This window comes from Triticum dicoccoides, chromosome 1B, assembly GCF_002162155.2.
Source record: "Triticum dicoccoides isolate Atlit2015 ecotype Zavitan chromosome 1B, WEW_v2.0, whole genome shotgun sequence".
Lineage (NCBI taxonomy): Eukaryota > Viridiplantae > Streptophyta > Magnoliopsida > Poales > Poaceae > Triticum > Triticum dicoccoides.
The window spans coordinates 491606289-491630512 of record NC_041381.1 but is presented as its reverse complement, the minus strand read 5'-3'; positions in this window follow the sequence as shown (position 1 = coordinate 491630512).

Here is a 24224-nt window from a genome sequence, read left to right as displayed (position 1 = left end):
GCTAGGGTTACACAAAGTCGGTTATAGAGAAAGGAATCTACATATCCGAATCGCCAAGCTTGCCATCCATGCAAAGGAGGGTCCCATCCGGACATGGGACGAAGTCTTCTATCTTGTATCTTCATAGCCTAACAGTCCGGCCAATGTATATAGTTTGGCTGTCTGAGGACCCCTTAGTCCAGGACTCCCTCAATAGCCCCTGAACCAGGCTTCAATGACGATGAGTCCGGTGCGTAGATTGTCTTCGGCATTGCAAGGCGGATTCCTTCTCCGAATACTTCAAAGTAGATCTTGAACATAAGAATCATGTCCGGCTCTGCAAAACACATTCCTCATACCACCCACGAGTCCAATCTGCTGACAACTCACAACGTGACATCATGCCATGGCCGGTCTTTATTCGAACCGTTCTTAGCCTGCCTGTCCGTATTTCGAGGTGCGGTTTCATTGGCACGTCTTGTCAAAGTAGAGATCATGTCCCCTTATCACGGGATTCTCATCAATGCAGGATGGGTAATGATAACCCACAAGTGTAGAGGATCGCAATAGCTTTCGAGGGTAAAGTATTTTACCCAAATTTATTGGTTCAACACAAGGGAGCCAAAGAATATTCTTGAGTATTAGCAGTTGAGTTGTCAATTTAACCACACCTGGATAAATTAATATCTGCAGAAAAGTATTTGGTAGCAAAGTAATATGATAATAAAGGTAATGGTAGCAAAAGTAAAGATAATAGGTTTTGGGTTTTTGTAGTAGTTGTAACAGTAGCAACGGAAAAGTAAATAAGCGAAGAACAGTATGTAAAAAGCTCGTAGGCAATGGATCGGTGATGGATAATTATGCCGGATGCGATTCCTCATGTAATACCTATAACATAGGGTGACACAGAACTAGCTCCAGTTCATCAATGCAATGTAGGCATGTATTCCGTAAATAGTCATACGTGCTTATGGAAAAGAACTTGCATGACATCTTTTGTCCTACCCTCCCGTGGCAGCGGGGTCCTAGCGGAAACTAAGGGATATTAAGGCCTCCTTTTAATAGAGAACCGGACCAAAGCATTAACACATAGTGAATACATGAACTCCTCAAACTACGGTCATCACCGAGAAGTATCCCGATTATTGTCACTTTGGGGTTGTCGGATCATAACACATAATAGGTGACTATAGGCTTGCAAGATAGGATCAAGAACACACATATATTCATGAAAACATAATAGGTTCAGATTTGAAATCATGGCACTCGGGCCCTAGTGACAAGCATTAAGCATAGCAAAGTCATAGCAACATCAATCTCAGAACATAGTGGATACTAGGGATCGAACCCTAACAAAACTAACTTGATTACATGGTAAATCTCATCCAACCCATCACCATCCAAAAAGCCTACAATGTAATTACTCATGCACGGCGGTGAGCATCATGAAATTGGTGATGGAGGATGGTTGATGATGACAACGGCAATGAATCCCCCTCTCCGGAGCCCCGAACGGACTCCAAATCAGCCCTCCCGAGAGAGATTAGGGCTTGGCGGCGGCTCCATGTCGTAAAACGCGATGAAACTTCCTCTCTGATTTTTTTCTCCCCGAACGTGAATATATGGAGTTGGAGTCGAGGTCGGTGGAGGTCCAGGGGGGCCACGAGATAGGGGGCGCGCCCAGGGGGAGGGGGCGCGCCCCCCTATCTCGTGGACAGGGTGTGGGCCCCCTGGTCTTGATTCTTTCGCCAATATTTTTTATATTTTCCAAAAAGTGCCTCCGTGGATTTTCAGGACATTCCGAGAACTTTTCTTTTCTACACATAAAACAACATCATTGCAGTTCTGCTGAAAATAGCGTCAGTCCGGGTTAGTTTCATTCAAATCATGCAAGTTAGAGTCCAAAACAAGGGCAAAAGTGTTTGGAAAAGTAGATACATTGGAGACGTATCAACTCCCCCAAGCTTAAACCTTTGCTTGTCCTCAAGCAATTCAGTTGATAAACTGAAAGTGATAAAGGAAAACTATTGGTGTAAACATGAAAAGCCAGCATTCACGTTTCAGCAAATAATATGAACTAACCATACTCACAATAATACTTAGTTATCACAATTACTCATATCAATAGCATAATCAGCTAGCGAGCCATAATAATAAAACTCGGATGACAACACTTTCTCAAAACAATCACAACATGATATAACAAAATGGTATCTCGCTAGCCCTTTCTGAGACCGCAAAACATAAATGCAGAGCACCTTTAAAGATCAAGGACTGACTAAACATTGTAATTCGTGGTAAAAGAGATCCAATCAAGTCATACCCAATATAAACCAATAGTAATGAATGCAAATGACAGTGTGCTCTCCAGCGGGTGCTTTTTAATAAGAAGGGTCATGACTCAACATAAAAGTAAATAGACAGGCCCTTCGCAGAGGGAAGCAGGGATTTGTAGAGGTGCCAGAGCTCGATTTTAAAATAGAGATTGAATAACATTTTGAGCGGCATACTTTTGCTATCAACGCAACAACTATGAGATGGTTGTATCTTCCATACTACATGCATTATAGGCAGTTCCCAAACAGAATGGTAAAGGTTTATACTCCCCCAACCACCAACAAGCATCAATCCATGGCTTGCTCGAAACAACGAGTGCCTCCAACTAACAACAGCCCTAGGGGAGTTTTGTTTAATTATTTTGATTTGCTTTGATCTTTTTGGATCATGGGACTGGGCATCCCGGTTACCGGCCCTTTCTCGTGAATGAGGAGCGAAGCCCACTCCTCTTGAGAATAACCCACCTAGCATGGAAGATATAGGCAGCCCTAGTCGAAACATGAGCGGCTCGAGCATACAAAACAGAATTTCATTTGAAGGTTTGGAGTTTGGCACATACAAATTTACTTGGAACGGAAGCTAAATACCACATATAGGAAGGTATAATGGACTCATATGGAACAACTTTGGGGTTTAAGGGGTTTGGATGCACAAGCAGTATTCCCGCTTAGTACAGGTGAAGGCTAGCAAAAGACTGGGAAGCGACCAACTGAGAGAGCGACAACAGTCATGAACATGCATTAGAATTAATTTACACCGACCACAAGCATGAGTAGGATATAATCTACCATGAACATAAATATCATGAAGGCTATGTTGATTTGTTTCAACTACATGCGTGAACATGTGCCAAGTCGAGTCACTCAATTCATTCAAAGGAGGATACCATCCCACCATACCACATCATAATCATTCTAATAGCATGTTGGCACGCAAGGTAAACCATTATAACTCATAGCTAATCAAGCATGGCACAAGCAACTATAATCTCTAAATGTCATTGCAAATATGTTTACTTCATAATAAGCTGAATCAGGAATGATGAACTCATCATATTTACAAAAACAAGAGAGGTCGAGTTCATACTAGCTTTTCTCATCCCAGTAAGTCCATCATATATCATCATTATTGCCTTTCACTTGCACGACCGAATGATGTGTATAATAATAAGAGTGCACGTGCATTGGACTAAGCTGGAATCTGCAAGCATTCAATTCAAGAGAGAAGACAAATAATATGGGCTCTAAGTTAAATAAACAAGCATGCATACGAGAGCCATTAAGCATTTTCAATACGGTCTTCTCGACCCCCAAAGAAAAGAAAAGAAAAGAAAACTATTTACACGGGAAAGCTCCCAACAAGTAAGAAGAAGAACGAGGAATCTTTTTGAGTTATTATTTTAGTTCTACTACAAACATGAAAATTAAACTAACTAATTTTTTTGGTTTTTCTTAAGGTTTATCAAACACACAAGAAGAAAACTAGAAAAAGAAATTTAAACTAACATGGATAATACAATGAAAGAGTATGAGCATCGACGACTAGTGTGTGAACATGAATGTAAAGTCGGTGAGAAATACGTACTCCCCCAAGCTTAGGCTTTTGGCCTAAGTTGGTCTAGTACCAAGGACCGCCGCTACTCTCCCCGGTGTACTGGGAGGTGTAATCAGGATACGACTGGCTGATCATCTCCGGATCCCACTGGAAAGATGATTCATGATAAGGGTCCAGTGCAGGTTTTGGCTCAGGTTCAGGTTCTGGAGTGGATGCTTGGACTCGATGAGCATACACCGCCTCTGGCGTGACAAGAAAGTTATCTGCAAGCAAATCAAACAACAAAGGTGCAGGCAAAATAATAGTCTCATTGTGTTTCTTATTAAATCTAACGTTAAACAATAGCATCTTCTCTTCGTTGTCAATAATAAACAAGTGGGCTACCATGCTCTTGTAATCTAAAACGTGAGGAGGCAAATTTGTCTCCTCTTTCTCATGGTGCCTAATAGGTATCTCAAAATGTCTAGCAAGACGTGAAACATAGATACCTCCAAATATGGGGCCTTTTGTACGATTCAGACTCGGCCGTTTAACAATGACGGCACCCATACTAAAACTATTGTCTCCAAACAAGGCATGCTGAAGAATGATAATATCAGGAACATTAAATTTTCCACTATTTCCACGACCAATCAAGCATCTACTAGCAAATATGGCAAGATAGCGTAAAACAGGGAAGTGTATGCTAGAGATTTTTGCCTCGGAACCTTACTTTGGCTCCTCTACAGCTATAGTGTTAACAAAGCCATCCACATCTTTACGATGCGGTTCCTCTAATTTTTCCCCAAAGGGTATCCTACAAACCGCGCAAAAATCATGTAAAGATATTTCTCTGAATTCGTCATATAAATGAAGTGATACTGAAGGCGGTGACTTCTTAGGATAATAATAAAAATTTTGCATGAAAATATTAGTGAGTAAGAGATACTGATTGATCCGGTCTTTGATGAAACCGGTGAGGCCTGCGTTCTCGATCAAAGAACAAAAATCTTCATGAATTCCATCTTCTTTCAAGAAATCATTGCATGGCCATTCACACAACCGCACTTCTGCTAAGCGAGGAAGGTTGTACTTGGCTTTTTCCTTCTCTTTGGCTTGTTTTTCCTAAGAGCCTTGGCTAGAAGAGCCCCTTAAAAGTCTCCTTAACATTTTTTGAAAATTTCTGAAAATTTAGTAACTTCAAAATAAAAGTGAATAAAACTAAACAAGATTGATAACAACTACTCCTACAAGTACCTAGAGCATATATCATGCATTAGAATTGCTTGGGACCTCATAAATTTAACATGCAAGCTCAAGAACATGGTCACCTATGCAGCAAAAAAATGCAATGAATAAAGCACTAGAATAAAAACTAATTGGACCAATGGAGGAGTCACATACCAAGCAACAATCTCCCAAAGCAGTTTTGTGAATGGAGCTTTGAGCAAGGAGATCAAAAATCGCAGCAAAACGAGCTAGAACTCATGCTTGAGCTAGATGGGGATTTTTTTGGGTAGAAGATGAAGTGTGTGAGTGCTGGAATAAGTAGAGGGGGGCCACCAGGGGCCCACGAGACAGGGGGCGCGCCTAGGTGGAGTGGGCGTGCCCTCCACTCTCGTGTCCTGGTGCTTGCCCCTCCTGCACTGATTTCAGTGCCTAAAATCCTCAAATATTCCATAAAAATCATACTAAATTTGCAGGGCATTTGGAGCACTTTTATTTTCGGGATATTTTTTTATGCACGGATAAATCAGAAAACTGACAGATAATACTATTTTTGCTTTATTTATTCTAAATAACAGAAAGTAAAAAGAGGGTACAGAAGGTTGTGTCTTCTAGTTTCATCCATCTCATGATCATCAAAATGAATCCACTAACAAGGTTGATCAAGTCTTGTTAACAAACTCATTCCGAATAACACGGAACTGGAGAAATTTCGAATAACACTAGGTTACCTCAACGGGGATATGAAAATCCCCAACAATAAGAATATCATACTTTTTCTTGACAGTAGGGAGAGGAAATTCAAAACCTCCAATAATGATAGTTGGAACTTTTCCAATAGAATTGATGCTATGAACTTGAGATTGTTTCCTCGGAAAGTGTACCTTATGCTCATTACCATTAACATAAAAAGTGACATTGCCTTTGTTGCAATCAATAACAGCCCCTGCAGTGTTCAAAAAAGGTCTACCAAGGATAATCGACATACTATCGTCCTCGGGAATATCAAGAATAACAAAGTCCGTTAAGATAGTGACATATGCAACTACAACAGGCACATCTTCACAAATACCGACAGGTATGGCAGTTGATTTATCAGCCATTTGCAAAGAGATTTCAGTAGGTGTCAACTTATTCAATTCAAGTCTACGATATAAAGAGAGAGTCATAACACTAACACCGGCTCCAAGATCACATAAAGCAGTTCTAACATAATTTCTTTTAATGGAGCATGGTATAGTTGGTACCCTGAGGTCTCCAAGTTTCTTTGGTATTCCACCCTTAAAAGTGTAATTACCAAGCATGGTGGAAATTTCAGCTTCCGGTATCTTTCTTTTGTTTGTAATGATATCCTTCATATACTTGGCATAAGGATTTACTTTAAGCATATCAGTTAAGCGCATACGTAAGAAGATAGGTCTAATCATTTCAGCAAAGTGCTCAAAATCCTCATCATCCTTTGTCTTGGATGGTTTAGGAGGAAAGGGCATGGGTTTCTGAACCCATGGTTCTCTTTCTCTACCGTGCTTCCTAGCAACAAAATCTCTCTTATCATAACGTTGATTCTTTGATTGTGGGTTATCAAGATCAACATCAGGTTCAATCTCTACATCATTATTTTTGCTAGGTTAAGCATCAACATGAACATTATCACTAGGTTCATGTCCATCACCTGATTGTGTTTCTGCATCAGAAATAGAAATATTAATAGGATTCTCAGGTGTGTCTACAACAGGTTCACTAGAAGCATGCAAAGTCCTATTGTTTTTCTTTTTCTTCTTTTTGGAAGAACTAGGTGCTTCTAAATTATTTCTCTGAGAATCTTGCTTGATTCTCTTAGGGTGGCCTTCAGGGTACAAAGGTTCCTGAGTCATTCTACCAGTTCTAGTAGCCACTCTAACTGGAAAGTCATTCTTATTATTTAATTCATCAAGCAAATCATTTTGATCTTTAAGTACTTGCTCAGCTTGAGTAGCAACCATAGACGCATATTTGCTAATGAGTTTAAGTTCACCTTTAACTCTAGCCATATTATCACTTACGCGTCCTATCTCGAAAGCATTATTCTTTAACTCTCTACCAACATAAGCATTAAAAATTTCTTGTCTAGCCATAAAGTCATCAAATTCATCTAAGCATGGGCTATGAAATTTAGTAGAGGGAATTTCAACTTTATCATATATATAGAGAGAATTTACCTTTACTACCTGTGTCAGGTTATCAAGACAATGTGGTTCTTCAACGGACGGTATATTAAGACCATGTATTTCTTCAATAGGAGGTAAATTCTTAACATCTTCAGCTTTAATACCTTTTTTCTTTCATTGATTTCTTTGCCTCTTGCATATCTTCGGTACTGAGAAATAAAACACCTCTCTTCTTCGGAGTGGGTTTAGGAATAGGCTCAGGAGTTGGCTCAATTGGTTCAGGAATTGCCTCAGGATCTGGATCTGGAAGAGTCCAATTATTTTCATTAGTCAACATACTATTCAATAGTAATTCAGCTTTGTCGACTGTTCTTTCCCTGAAAACACAACTAGCACAACTATCCAAGTAGTCCTTGGAAGCATCGGTTAGTCCATTATAAAAGATATCAAGTATTTCATTTTTCTTGAGAGGATGATCAGGCAAAGCATTTAGTAGTCAGATAAGCCTCCCCCAAGCTTGTGGGAGACTCTCTTCCTTGATTTGCACAAAATTATATATTTCCCGCAATGCAGCTTGTTTCTTATGAGCAGGGAAATATTTAGCAGAGAAGTAATAAATCATATCCTAGGGACTACGCACACAACAAGGAGCAAGAGAATTATACCAAGTTTTAGCATCACCCTTAATGAGAACGGAAATATCCTAAGGATATAAAAATAGCGAGATTTATCATCATGAGTGAACAGGGCAGCTATATCATTCAACTTGGTAAGATGTGCCACAACAGTTTCAGATTCAAGGCCATAAAAAGGATCAGATTCAACTAAAGTAATAATCTCAGGATCAACAGAGAATTCATAATCCTTATCAGTGACACAGATAGGTGAAGTAGAAAAAGCGGGGTCAGGTTTCATTCTAGCATTAAGAGACTGCTGCTTCCATTTAGCAAATAATTTCTTAAGATCATATCTACCATTGCAAGCAAAGATAGCTCTAGCAGCTTCTTCATTCATAACATAACCCTCAGGAACAACAGGCAATTCATAATCATTGGGATAATTTTCATCATCACTATCATCAATAATAGCATCTACAATAATTTCATTCTCTCTAGCCCTAGCAAGTTGTTCATCAAGAAATTCACCTAATGGAAAAGTAGTATCACACACAGAAGTAGTTTCATCATAAGTGTCGTGCAAAGCAGAAGTGGCATCATCAATAACATGCGACATATTAGAGTTCATAGCAGTAGGAGATTTAGGTGTCGCAAGTTTACTAATAACAGAAGGAGAATCTAGTGCAGAGCTAGATGGTAGTTCCTTACCTCCTGTTGGGGATATAACTACTAAGTATAAACCGCCCAGGAGGGGCCGGTTCACGATCAACGATATTGAAGCCCATGAAGACCCGGAGATGGCGCTTTACTATGAAGCTTAGAGGCCCGGAGCCCAAAGGCGGATTAGGGCCCATAGTGGTAAACCGCCATAATCATATAACATGTATTGTAAGATAGGAGAGGAGAGACCGAGCCGGACACTTGTATGAGCCGGCCTCAGAACTCTGTAAACCGGCTGGGCGTCAACCTGTGTATATAAGGGGATGACTCGGCGGCGGTTCAAGGACAGAAAACAACAACTCGAGAGCCAGGCATAGCGCGTTTAGCTCCCTGGTTATCGAGACCCCAATAATCCCATCACAACTAGACGTAGGCCTTTACCTTCATCGAAGGGGCCGAACTAGTATAAAAACCCTCGTGTCCTTTGTCCGGTTTAACCCCTTTAAGCTAACCCATCGCGATGGCTCCATGACTAAGTCCTTTCACGAGGACATCTGACGTGATATTTCCACGACAGTTGGCGCCCATCTTGGGGCTATCGCACGATGGTTTCGAGTTCTTGAAGGGAAACTTTGAAGGACTCAAAGGGTACGCGGTTGGCCGGATGACCAAGAGTCGTCGCGGCAAGCTCTACATCGACGACGCAGGATGGGGCCCCGAGGCCGGCTCAATTGAGTACGGGTACCGGGCCCCTTTGGCGGAATTCACGTTTTCATTGGCAAGATCGGTGAACTGGGCCCTGAGCCGGACATCTTCACCGACCTCGTTGAGATGGCTCAGTGTGCAAGCCTCGCTCGGATTCAGCCTGCCATGAAGCGTGCGTTCGTGGGATGTATCCACGGGATTGGATCTGAACCGGTGTCTGAAGGTGAGACGGTCGCTTATTCCGATGGCGAATCATCTGCTGGTGAAACTGAATCCCTGTACCAAGTTCATGACGGTGTGTTTGAAGGGTATTCCGATGGCACCAGTATTCCGGAATTTCTTGAACCGTCGAACCGAGTCGGAATCTTCATGGCTGGAACGCAGCCAACTTTGCAAAATGCCACTACGGCGGCATCTGGACCGATAGCAGGGGCAGGAAGCTCCGCACGCCGGCCGGCTCAAGTTCTCTCCGGTTTGATGGATGCCTGGGCAACCTTGTTGACCACGGCAGTTACCCCGGCGATGCAGGATCAGCACAATGCAGACGTAGCGAAGCTAAAGGATCAGATAACACAGGCTCAGGAGGACCTGGCAGCTGAGGACGCTAGGATGGCTGAAGAAAGGGCCGCTTTAGATGCCCAGGCGCAGAGGATTCAAGCCGAAAATTATCGACTTTTGATGGATCAGAATGCTTCGAATCAAGTATTCACGAGAAGACATCAATCTCGCTTGCCGGCGGATTACAATGCGATGAATCTCTTTGATACACCAGGAGCAGGGACTAGCAATCCGGCAGCAGTGAACCGGACTATTGTGCCAAGGACCGGAGCGCCGGATCAACCTCAAGTGATGGGTCCACCTCGTCGAACGGACAACCCGCCACCGTATACCACACCCCCGCCGGGTCACTTTTCCACCTCTTTGGACAATATGATAGCAGCAGCATCCCGGCTGGCAGCTATTTCAATAGAAGGTGAATCGCCAACGGCGGTTGAGACACGGCAGGCCAGGGATCTTCTTCAAATGGCTATGACGCAGCAGCAGGTTTACTCGTATAGCCGAGACAAGATTCACTCAACCCCACGTCCGAGCAAAAGCTATAGCAGGCATATAGATGAACCGGAGGTGTCCGGCAGTGTGCGGCATCGTATTGTCCCTCAAGGACCCAATCCGGCGCATGGTGGGAACGCTCAGGACGTGGTGGATAGTGGCAGAGCATGAAGGGAGGCCGCTTTAGCAGCATAGTATACGGGTCGTCATCAACCCGCCCCGGTTCAGCCAGCAGCGTCAGTAGACCGAGGCACCGGGCTTGCCTTCAGTTCCTAGGGAGTACCGTGTCTCATTTCGGCTCTCCGTAATGTGCGGCTGCCTAAAGATTTCAAGGGTCCACGTAAGGTGCCTAATTACACTGCTGATCAACCGCCCGATGCATGGGTGGAAAGTTATGAGATGGCAATGGAGATGTTGGATGTGGATGAAGTGGCATGTGCAAAGTACTTCACGATGATGTTGGAGGGAACAGCCCGTACATGGTTGAAGAACTTACCAGCTAACTCCGTCGAGTCATGGAACCAGCTAAAGGCCCGGTTTATAGCCAATTTCAAGGACACATGTAAATAGCCTATGTCCATTGTGCATCTGGATGCTTGTGTTCAAGGGGAGAACGAGTCAACAACTCATTGGGTGCGCCGAATTTCAGAAGTTTTGCATTCGTTAGACCGGATTAACACTGGCCAAGCAATCATCACACTGGAACGTAATTGCCCGTTTAAATCACTAAAGATGAAGTTGGGACGGCTCAAGCCCCACTGCAATGATATGGGCACCCTTATGGCCGCCTTGGTCAAATATGCCGATTCTGATAATACCAAGGATCCCGATTCTGATGAGGAGAAACCGGAGAAGGGAAAGAAGAACGGCGGTGCAAAGGGACAGCAGCACAACCAAGGAGGCCATGGGAATAATGGTAAGTGCAAAGTAGATTCAGATTTTGTGGCTAACGCTAATGTGCAGCGTCGTAAGGGTAAACCGCCCCAGCATGGTGGCGGAATGAATCTGGAGCGTTTGTTAAACCAGCCCTGCCCAAAGCATGGGACGAAGGAGGTTCCTGCAACACATCTTTGGAAAGATTGTCACATTATGAAGGAGTTCAAAAACTCTGATCTTTTCCGGTATGATCAGGGTCCATCGGGCGGTTCAGGTCCAGGTTTTCATGGTGGCGGCGGTTCAAACTCTGGATTTCAGAATAATCAGGGCAACCAGAACAACCAAGGTGGTAATAGCCAACAGAATAATCAAGGAAATCAGCAGCAGTCGGGTTATCAGAGTCACCCAAAGCAGTTGAATGGTGGGCAGTAGCATGTATTCACCACTAGTTTGTGCAAGCGTGATTAGAAGCTTCACAAGAGGGCAGTTAATGTTGTTGAACCGGCAGTACCACGTTACTTGTGGTGGTCCGAGTAACCCATTGTGTGGAGCAGAGAGGATCATCCACCCCGGGTTGACAATCCGGGTCACCTGGCTTTAGTGGTGGCACCTCAGGTGGGAGGTTATAAGTACACCAAGGTGCTTATGGATGGAGGGAGCAGTATCAACATTCTGTATTATGAGACCTTCCTTCGCATGGGGTTGACAGACAAGAGTCTTAAACCGTCAAACACTGTTTTCCATGGTGTGGTACCAGGTAAATCGGTGTATCCTGTTGGCAAGATCGCTTTGGAGGTTGTGTTTGGTGATGAGCATGACTCTCGGTCTGAAACATTGACCTTTGAAGTGGTGACGATCCAGAGCCCTTATCACGCACTGTTTGGACGACCGGCTTATGCAAAGTTCATGGCAAGGCCCTGTTATATTTATTTGCAGCTCAAGATGTCGGGTCACAAGGGGACCATCACAGTTCACGGAAGTCGTAAGATCGCTTTGGATTGCGAGGAAGGTGATGCGGCCTATGCTGAGTCGGTTTGTGCTACAGAGGAGTTGAAACACTACATGGACAATGTTGATCCGGCATACATGACCCCTCTGAAGAAGCCCACCACTGAGCATGACCCAAGCCTGCATTTCAAACCGGCTGATGAGACTAAACTTGTTGACTTTGTTCCTGGCGATTCATCCAAACAGTTTAGCATCAGCACAAATCTGGATCCGAAATAGGAAAGCACGCTCATCGAGTTCATCCGTGAGAATCGGGACATTTTTGCATGGAAGCCTTCTGACATGCTAGGTGTGCCGAGGAAACTCGCTGAGCACACTCTCAATATTGATCCCAAGTTTAAACCAGTCAAGCAGTTTCTTCGCCGCTTTAACGAGGAGAGACACAAGGCCATTGGTGAGGAGGTAGCCCGGCTGTTGGCTGTTGGGTTTATCGTTAAAGTGTTTCACCCTGAGTGGTTGGCTAATCCGGTGCTTGTTCCTAAGAAAAACGGCACCTGGCGCATGTGTGTGGACTACACAGATTTGAACAAGGCTTGTCCGGCCGATCCTTTTGCTCTCCCGCGTATTGATCAGATCATTGATGAGACGGCGGGTTGTGAGCATTTGAGTTTCTTGGATGCTTATTCAGGTAATCATCAGATTAAAATGGCAATTAAGGACGAGGAGAAAATCACCTTCATCACTCCCTTTGGAGCCTTCTGCTATGTTTCTATGCCCTTTGGGCTCAAGAGTGCCCAGGCAAATTATCAGCGTTGTGTGCAAAATTGTCTTCATACTCAGATTGGGCGCAATGTTCATGCCTATGTTGATGACATTGTGGTAAAGTCCAGGAAGAAGGAGACATTGATAGATGACCTTAAGGAGACCTTGGACAATCTGCGTGTTTACAAGATGATGCTCAATCCGGACAAATGTGTTTTCGGTGTTCCGGCAGGCAAGCTTCTAGGTTTCCTGGTGTCCAACAGAGGCATTGAGGCTAATCCAGAGAAGATCAAAGCGATTACATCTTTGGCTAAACCGGCGTGCATTAATGATGTTCAGCGTCTCGCAGGGAGAATTGCAGCCCTAAGCCGGTTTATTAGCCGCTTGCGAGAGAAGGCGATCCCTTTATATCAGATGTTGAAGAAAATAGACACCTTTGTCTGGAGTAATGCGGCTAATACGGCGTCTGAAGACTTTGAAGCAGCAATTGGTTGAACCGCCGGTCCTTGCTGCTCTGGTTGACAAAGAGCCCTTATTATTGTACGTGGCTGCTAATGCCCATGCTGTCAGTGTGGCGATTGTGGTGGAACGCAAGGAGGCTGGCAAGGAATATCCGGTTCAACAGCCAGTTTACTATAATAGTGAAGTGCTTATCAAGTCAAAGCAGCGGTATCCGCACTGGAAAAAGCTGGTTTATGGGGTTTTTATGGCAAGTCAGAAACTCAAACAGTACTTTCAAGGCCATCCCATCACAGTTGTCAGTTCAGCTCCTTTGGGTGATATAATCCAGAACAGGGAGGCAACTGGCCGGGTTGCCAAGTGGGCGATTGAGCTTGATCCACATGGGTTGAAGTATATGCCTCGAACCGCCATCAAATCTCAAGCACTTGTTGATTTCATCAATGATTGGACCGATTTACAAGCACCAGAGGACAAACCTGATAATACATACTGGACTATTCACTTTGATGGATCCAGGCAATTGGAGGGCTCGAGGGCTGGAGTTGTCCTTACTTCCCCTCGAGGTGATAAAATTCGTTATGTTCTCTGTTTAATGTTCCCCTATACTAACAATGCAGCTGAGTACGAGGCTTCACTCCATGGGCTCCGTGTAGCCAAGGAGATGAACTTAAGCCGGGTACAATGCTTTGGAGACTCTGATCTGGTGGCCCAACAAGTTTCTGGCACTTGGGATTCTAAGGATCCACTCATGGCAGCTTACAGACGCGAGATGGATATTGTAGCAGGTCACTTCAAAGGGTATCAGGTTGAGCATATTGATCGGCGTAAAAACGAAGCGGCAGACGCTTTGAGCCGGGTGGGATCTCAGCGCAAACCGGTACCTCCCAATACCTTTCTAGCTATCTTGCGTAACCCGTAGTTGCCTAGAGAAGAGGATTTAGATGTTCCTGATCCGGAGGCCCAATTGGTGGACGCTTTACATGTTGTTCTAGATTGGACGGTTCCATATTTGGCATACATGAACCAGAGAGAATTACCAGATGATGAAGTTCTGGCCCGGCAAATAGTCCGGCGATCCAAGTCTATGGTTATTCACAATGGCGAGTTACACCGCTGTAGCGTTTCAGGCGTATTCCAGCGTTGTGTTTCTCCTAAAGAAGGCCAAGAGATCTTACGGGAAATTCATGAAGGGGATTGTGGTCACCACGCCGGTTCAAAGTCCCTGGTTGCTAAAGCTTTTCGTCATGGGTTTTACTGGTTGACAGCTCATGCTGATGCGGAGGATCTGGTAAAATGGTGTGATGCTTGTCAAAAGTTTTCACGCCGAGCTCATGTTCCGGCTCAAGAGTTAAGGATGATTCCTATCACTTGGCCGTTTGCCACTTGGGGGCTTGATATGGTGGGACCCTTTAAGCACTCCAAGGATAAGAAGACCCACCTGCTGGTGGCGGTTGACAAATTCACTAAATGGGTTGAAGCGGAGCCTGTCAGCAAGTGTGATGCAGCTACGGCGGTTCAATTTCTCAAAAAGATTATCTTCCGCTTTGTCTTTCCACATAGCATCATCACGGATAATGGCACAAACCTTTCTAAAGGTGAGATGGAGGATTTCTGTTAAAGAGAGCACATCCAGCTTGACTTAGCATCCGTGGCGCACCCCCAGTCCAATGGTCAAGCGGAGAGAGCCAATCAAGAAATCTTGAAAGGTATCAAGCCCTGGCTCATGTTTCCTTTAAAGCGGACGCCGGGTTGTTGGGTGGAAGAATTGCCTTCTATGTTATGGAGCATCAACACCACTCCCAATAGATCGACGGGTTACACACCTTTCTTCATGGTATACGGGGCAGAGGCGGTCCTCCCAAGTGATATTCGTCATGATTCGCCCCGGGTTGCCAATTATGTTGAAGCGGACAATGAGCAAGCATGCTAGGAGGCGTTGGAATTGTTAGATGAAAAACGGGATATGGCTTTGGCTCGTTCGGCGGTTTATCAGCAAGACCTGTGGCATTATCACAGCCACCGGGTTAAGACAAAAACCTTTCAAGAAGGCGACTTAGTGCTCCGACTCATCCAGGATCAAACCGATATGCACAAGTTATCCCCACCTTGGGAAGGGCCCTTTGTGGTCAGCAAAAATCTGCACAATGGATCATACTACCTCATTGACATTCGAGACAACTCACGCAGTTCTGAGGAGGAGACCCGGCGGCCGTGGAACATAGCTCTCCTTCGGCCTTACTATACTTGAGCCATAGGCTACTCTTATGTACATATTTTGACAATGTATATATTATGATCAATAAAATAGACCAGCATCCTTGCTATAAGCAGGGCCTTTGCTGTTTTTTCTCAAAAATATTTTCAGTTACATGGGGGCTTCAGCTGACAAATCGGAGTACTACCTGTTAAACTTCCTATCATGCCACAATACAGCTTGGGAGCTTCACACCCAAGGGGCCAAAGAGAGTCTGGATGCTATGCACAGCTCAAACATAGGCACCCAATGAGCACAGCTCACAAAGTTACTTGGGGGCTCTTTGTGTAAAGTAACAAAGAGTTTGAAAGGACCCTTGTAGCTAGGTATCGACCCACGGCTTGGAAGCCTGGTGTATTCACCTAAAACCACGGGTTAACCTGCCTTCATCAAGTAAGCCACTCCTATCTAGGTAATCCTGGCATGACCCGCCGAACGTTTGACAGTTACTCTCATTGAGACCCTGAACTTGTCAAAGTTAAAACAACGATTTGTTAGTTGGAGGTCCATCTTAAAAGGCTTTGTCAAATGGTTTAACTCAGCGGCCTGGCAACCATGAAAAGCCTCGAATTTGAGCCTGGCAGCCCTCGAAAAGCCTCGACTACACGGTTTTATTTTGCTTTTTTGTTAGAAGTTTCTCTTTTTGGATGACTTTTATGTTGAACCGGTATCTTTTGATCCGGCCTGGCTCTTCAATCGTCATACTAACCCGGTGTTTGTTAACCCGGCTTGGCCGCCAAATACAAGTTGTCAAACCTTATTATCAAACCGGAGTTTGTTAACCTGGTCTGGCTTTGACTATATGTCGCCAGTTTGATCATCTGGTGTTCATCGTAACCCGGCATGACTTATTACACAACATCATTATATGGTGAGAGTTATAAAACCTCAAGATTTGGGTCTTCACCCTTATTACAATCACAGTTGGTAAACCAACTAAGTGATGTCACATCACAGGTATGATTTATGTCATATTTATTCCGTTTTGGTTATCAGCCAGGCTCTATCTTGGGCATTATGACCCATCCGGTGGTAAACCGCCAGGACAATTCTTTTATGCAGATATCAGAATCGCATGAAAATTATCAATGTGTAACCAAGCACAGCAAATATCATGATGGATCGACCAAAAGTTATGTATTAGTACCGAAGATTAAAGTACTTGCACTAGCCTATTACAAGGCGCTTTGAGGCCCATAATGCTGATTGTTTTCACATGACAAAGTCTATCAAAGTAACTTGAATGCCGGATTAAGACTCATTGCCTGGACAATGTGAAGTTGATGGATCTTCCGGCGCCGATTCAACCTCCTCCTCTCCACCCAGAGGCTGGAAGTCAATGGTGGTCCAATCAATCTGGGTTAGAGCCTGAAATACAGGTTCTTCACTTATCAGATTGGACGGTTCAACATCAGGGGCGTAAGTGTGCTTACGGATTGGCGGGATAAGGTTTTGCGCTTCTGTCACAGTCGTACCAACCCGCTGATTCCTTTCATCATAAAAGGACCGATGAACAGTCAAGTTAGCTTCTGCAGCCAGTTGACTTGATAGTGGATGCATCTCCTTTGTCAGAGCTTTGAGGGCTTCATTGTCAAATGCTGACCCGTCTGCTTGTTCATCCGAAAATCCCTTGGTGATATCAACTGGATCCAAGTCAGATATCCATGCTTTGGCCCGAGTCAGTGCCAGCAAAGCGCCTGCCCTAGCAGCTGATCGCTTCACCTCCTCTATCTGAGCAGGAGTCATTGAGAGCCTGGCCAAGGTATCCTTGATCAAGGTAGGTGCCGGTTTGTTATATGAAACTGCAGAGATAACCCGTTGTGCACCAGTATACAGTTGCTCAATCAGCATATAAGCCACCTTCAACTTCATCCGCATATCCGCTCCAAGTTGAGCAATGCGATTGCCTGCAACGGTTTAAGAAATTCAATGTTAAACCGGTGGAGTTGATAGTACTGCAGAAGCAACTTATTATAAAATACTTACCGAAAACTGCAGCTGTCATGGAATTCACTTGATGTTTCAAACCTGTCAGCTCTTCTTCCACCAGTTTAAGAGCTGCTTCGGCGTCTTCAGCCTGTTTCAACAAAGCAGCTCTTTCCGTTTCCCAATTGGTGCGTTCAGTTTTGAAGCTCTCTTTCAACTATTCCATGCCAGTCAAAGCGCCCTTTAGCTCCTCTTTGGCTTTAGAGGTCGCTTCTTGCTGGGACTTGATGTTTTCTTGAAGATCAGTGATTTGAGTTTCTTTGATAGTCTTCTCGGTCTGCAAAAGTCAGAAGATGAAGTTGTTAAAGTTCCAAGCACATAACAAGTTATGCCCTTGGCACTTGGGGGCTAATGTGGATTGCTTTTTCAAAAAGTCAGTATTTTCAAGTCCCAAGGCTCAATCCAGGTATTAAACTTGGTACTTGGGGGCTAATGCACAATTGATCAATTATGAGTAAAGACAGTTAACACAGACAGAAAGTCATGTTTGTCTTCAAGAGACAAACCGGCCCTTGGAGGCTACCCAGTTGAAGTATTGTTTATATCGAAGTCCCGGCTTATCTTTAAAAGATAACCCGCCCTTGGGGGCTACAACGGAAGAGATATACATAATAGAGTAAATTTCAAAGTGTTCTTGAAGATTACCTCATAACGTTCCTTCATCAGGTTCACCAAGCCGGCTCCAAAATCACTGCTGGTGTAAAGGAGGTTTAAAAAACCGGAATGAAGTTCCTCCGTGCTAAGGTTGATGAAGTTGGATAAATCCGTTTTCCCTTTCCCCTTGCCCATAGCGGTGAATTCCTCCTTGGCAGTATGTTTGGCCAAGACAACTGGATTACCAGGACTGGTGTGAGTCGTGCCAGTAATAACAACATCATCATCATCACCTCTTGGTGGACTTGGTGGACTGACGGTACCTCTGGCTGGACTTGGCGGATTAGAAGCCGGGCTTGGTGCATCAGCAGCCGGGCTTGGAGGAGTAGCATGAGGGCTCGACGGATCAATATGAGCGGCCGGGTCAGCTTCCAGCAGATAGCTTCAGTGTTCTCGCCTTGTGGGGTGGAATCATCCATAGCGTCGGGATTTCTACAGGTACCCTCAGGAGCCCTTTCCGGTTCAACTTCACCAATAGGGTTATTCGTTTTAGCCTTCTTGCTCATACGGGCTTTGGCACTATGATATCAAAATAAAGATTAGCACGGTAAACCGAACTATGAAGGAAAAATATGAGCAGTATACTTACCCAGGGACGGTTTTAAGGGGAGGCAGCTGAGTGGTTAATGAATAGCCAGACGAATTGGAAGACACCTGGAAATTCGGATCAGACAGATTGAGTGGGTATCGGAAGAAACCCTTCAAAGGGTAAAGTTTTTCAGGAGAACAAGTAACCTCTGGACGACGTTTCCGGGTTGGTGTATCTGGTAAACCGGAAGAGGTGATTTGCTGGCCACTGTGCCGGGTTGTGCGACGCTCTTCACGTTGATGTGTCTTCAAAGAAAATTTTGGATCCAAATAAGCAAGAGGGTGAGAGTATTTTACTTTCCGAACTGCACGGCGAAATCTTTGAACTGGCACAAGATCTCAATCGGAGGAAAGAGAGATTACCTCAACATGGTCTGCATGGCTGGCCTCTGTATCATCCTGGGAATAGTCATTGTCAATAAGGTGTATGAAAAAGGAACCAAGCGAGTCAAGTTCTACCTCTGGATCCGATTCTTCAACATCATTCTGGCGGATCAGAAGACTCGGTGGTTTTCTTCTTGGCAGCTCTTTTGGTGACCTTCTTCACACGAGGAGCCCTAGCTGGTTTATCCTGAGTTTTCCTCTTCCAGAAGGAGTTGTTGGCCTGTCAAATTAAAATAAAGGAATATTAGCACATTGTTAAAGTGGAGGCGGACCAGTAAGCATCAAGTTAAACTTTACCGCTGGCGGTTGGTTGGAGGCATAAAAAGGTGGCAACCCGGTTTGGCTGCATGCGGCGATTGGTTCATCAAGCATCCTCTTCACAGATTCAGTAACTTCATCATCCTTCATCACCACTGCATGATATCATTGAGGATCCTTGACGTTGCCAGTGTATTCATGCATTAATCCGAGGCGGCGACTTAAAGGTAGAATACCCCAAGAAACCCAGCAGCGGATGAGATCAATGCCAGACAAAACGTTGGCTAGGAGAGCCCGGAGCTTGGCGAGTTGAGGTGCATAAGTCTGCCATTCTTTGGCAGTTAATCGTTGAGGTAACGGGTGGCCATTGCTAAGCCGGTGAGGACAGTAACCCAGCAAAGGATTTTCTCCGTCAGGGGCAGTGTTCCGACAATAAAACCAAGTTTGGTTCCAATCCTTGGGATGGCTGTGGTGTTCTGCATGAGGGAAATCAACTTCTTTCCTCTTCTGGATTGATATCCCGCCAACTTCCGTGTTTGGACCATCAGAGAACTCGGTGCGGCGGTTTAAATGGAAAAAATCCCGAAAAAGCTCCACGGATGGTTCTTCTTGAAGGTAAACTTCACAGAACACTTGAAAGTTGCATATATTGGACACGGAATTCGGTCCAATATCTTATGGATGGAGTTGAAAGCTCGCAAGGACATCCCGGAAATTTTTTGATCCGGGCGGGCTGAATCCCCGGTCTAAGTGTTGCATAAATACAATCACCTCTCCATCTTGAGGTTCAGGAGGGCACTCAGGGCCAGGGACTCGCCACTGAAGGACCCTTTTTGAAGCTAAAGCGCCAATGGTAACGTATCCATTAATTTGCGTTTCCGTGATCCGGGACGGAACCCAGTTGCAAGCAGAGAATTGTTTGGTCATCTCGGAAAGCAGACTGTAAAGGAAAAACGAAGTCCGGTTTACGTATGACGGTTTGAATGTACTAATCAGCGATAAACCGGAAATTATTGTTCAAGTCAAGATGGCGGTTTAAGTGAGGGCTAATGGCATATGGCGGATTGTCAACTACTAAAAGTTAAACCGCACTTAGATGGAAGAGCCAGAGCTGAAAATCTGCTAAGTGTTGACAGAAACAGGTTTCACAATCTGATGCTATAAATTTGATCTACCGCGCTGCAGTAAGAAAGTTATTCTGAGCCCTAAAAATGGCGATGACAGAACACTATAAGTCCAGAAGGGAACTGTCAAAGCAGGAGGAGATACTACGGCAAGGTGAACTAAAGTCGCAGCTTTGGCCGCAGGAGAAGGATGACAAGTTCATCTAGTTTGGGCAATAAGCGAAAAGGGCAGCAAGCAAAGATGAATGCTTATGAACATGGATGAATACGGAAAACCTAAAAACAGATTTAGGGTTGAGAGGGAGAAGCTTACCAGATGCGCAGGGATAGCGGAGGAAAGCCACAGATTTCTCGTACAATCAGGTTGATGCAGCAGCCTCTGTCGATGCAGATTCAAAGGTCGACGGCGGCAGTGGCGCTTGGGTTCTTCGGGTCACGAGGAGGAAGATGAGAAGAAAGGGGATAAAATGGAAGGGCCCTTTGGGCTTATTTATAACGAGGCAAGAAGATAAGCGACAGGCACGAGAATCGAGGAGTCCAAAGCGGCAAGGGGCACAGTTGTCGCCTCTATTTTCGGGATACCATTAATGAAGGGAATCTTTTTAAATCTTTGTATACAGAGATGACGTCATGATGATCTGTTGCTGTGTCCAGAGGATGACGTCACAGTGTTTAACAAAGTTTATAAAAGAAGACATCATGGCGGTTTACGAGAAATGAAGGAAGATATTCACAGGATTTTTCTAAGTACTGAATACTGAGATGAACAGGTTCAAATCAATCTGGGGCCTAATGTTGGGGATATAACTACTAAGTATAAACCGCCCAGGAGGGGCCGGTTCACGCTCAATGATATTGAAGCCCATGAAGACCCAGAAGATGGCGCTTTACTATGAAGCTTAGAGGCCCGGAGCCCAAAGGCGGATTAGGGCCCATAGTGGTAAACCGCCATAATCATATAACCTGTATTGTAAGATAGGAGAGGAGAGACCGAGCCGGACACTTATATGAACCGGCCTCGGAACTCTGTAAACCGGCCGGGTGTCAACCCGTGTATATAAGGGGACGACCCGGCGGCGGTTCAAGGACAGAAAACAACAACTCGAGAGCCATGCATAGCGTGTTTAGATCCCTGGTTATCGAGACCCCAATAATCCCATCACAACTAGACGTAGGCCTTTACCTTCATCGAAGGGACCGAACTAGTATAAAAACCCTCATGTCCTTTGTCCGGTTTAACCCCTTTAAGCTAACCCGTCGCGATGGCTCCACGACTAAGTCCTTTCACGAGGGCATCTGACGTGATATTTCCACGACACCTCCCCTCGTAGTTGAGGGATAGATGTTGGTTTTAGCGTCTTTCAAGTTCTTCATAGTGATCAACAGATATAAATGCCAAGTGACTCAGAGAATAGAGCTATGCTCCCCGGCAACGGCGCCAGAAATTAGTCTTGATAACCCACAAGTGTGGAGGATCACAACAGCTTTCGAGGGTAAAGTATTCAATCCAAATTTATTGATTCGACACAAGGGGAGCCAAAGAATATTCTTGAGTATTAGCAGCTGAGTTGTCAATTCAACCACAACTGGATAACTTAATATCTGCAGCAAAGTATTTAGTAGCAAAGTATTATGATAATAAAGGTAACGGTAGCAAAAGTAAAGATAATAGTTTTTGGGTTTTTGTAGTAGTTGTAACAGTAGCAACGAAAAAGTAAATAAGTGAAGAACAGTATGTGAAAAGCTCGTAGGCAATGGATTAGTGATGGATAATTATGTCGGATGTGATTCCTCATGTAATAGCTATAACATAAGGTGATACAGAACTCGCTCCAATTCATCAATGTAATGTTGGCATGTATTCCGTAAATAGTCATACGTGCTTATGGAAAAGAACTTGCATGCCATCTTTTGTCCTACCCTCCCGTGGCAGCGGGGTCCTAGCGGAAACTAAGGGATATTAAGGCATCCTTTTAATAGAGAACCGGACCAAAGCATTAACACATAGTGAATGCATGAACTCCTCAAACTACGGTCATCACCGAGAAGTATCCCGTTATTGTCACTTCGGGGTTGTCGGATCATAACACATAATAGGTGACTATAGACTTGCAAGATAGGATCAAGAACACACATATATTCATGAAAACATAATAGGTTCAGATTTGAAATCATGGCACTCGGGCCCTAGTGACAAGCATTAAGCATAGCAAAGTCATAGCAACATCAATCTCAGAACATAGTGGATACTAGGGATCAAACCCTAACAAAACTAACTTGATTACATGGTAAATATCATCCAACCCATCACCGTCCAGCAAGCCTACGATGTAATTACTCACGCACGGCGGTGAGCATCATGAAATTGGTGATGGAGGATGGTTGATGATGACGACGGCGACGAATCCCCCTCTTCGGAGCCCCGAACGGACTTCAAATCAGCCCTCCCGAAAGAGATTAGGGCTTGGCGGCGGCTCCGTGTCGTAAAACGCGATGAAACTTCCTCTCTGATTTTATCTCCCCGGACGTGAATATATGGAGTTGGAGTTGAGGTCGGTGGAGGTCCAGGGGGGCCACGAGATTGGGGGCGCGCCCCCTGTCTCGTGGACAGGGTGTGGGCCCCCTGGTCTTGATTCTTTCACCAATATTTTTTATATTTTCCAGAAAGTGCATCCGTGGATTTTTAGGACATTCCGAGAACTTTTCTTTTCTACACATAAAACAACATCATGGCAGTTCTGCTGAAAACAACGTCAATCCGGGTTAGTTTCATTCAAATCATGCAAGTTAGAGTCCAAAACAAGGGCAAAGGTATTTGGAAAAGTAGATACGTTGGAGACGTATCAGTAACCCAACTGTGCCATCAGCACGACGCTTGGGGAATAAGCTAGTTCTAGGGAGAGTGGGGAAGCGCATTATTTTTACTGCCTTTATAAAGGGATAAGGATTCCCCTCTTTCACCCATGCCTTCTCTTCTGCTTTCCCATTCTCAAGCTCCAGCGCCCAAGCTCTCATCTCTTCTGCCGTAAAAAGCACTCCAACCATGTCCGGATGCGGAGCACAAGGCAAGTGGATGGCCTCCTCTGTCAAGGAGAAGGATATCAAGAAACTCTGGGAGGTTAGGTACCTAGACAAGAAGATCGTGCACCGTCTCCCGGCGGTGGGACAGATCGTCCCTACTCCGGAACCCCACGAGAGGGTTGTATTCCTTCCTCACTTCGTCCACAGGCTGGGGTTTCCCCTCCACCCATTTGTTCGCGGCCTTATGTATTACTACGTGATAGATTTCCATGATCTATCCCCCAATTCCTTCCTCAACATCTTGACATTTATCGTCGTGTGCGAGGCCTTCCTCCGCATCCCTCTACACTTTGGACTGTGGCTAAAGACCTTCAACATGAAGACGAAGGTGGTAGGCGGTGAACACGCCGAGTGCGGAGGCTCCATGGTGAGCAAAATGCCCAACGTCAAATGGCCATCAGGTACATTCAACGAGTCCGTTAAAGGGTGGTAACAACAGTGGTTCTACATCATTGAGCCACGCGGCACAAAATGGGCCACAGCCCCCGAATTCTGATCTGAAGCCCCATTACGGCTCATATCCTGGCCCGAAAAGGGCCTAGATTGGTCTTCGTTGGACGAGCTGACGGCGCTCCAGGCGCCATCAAGAGCA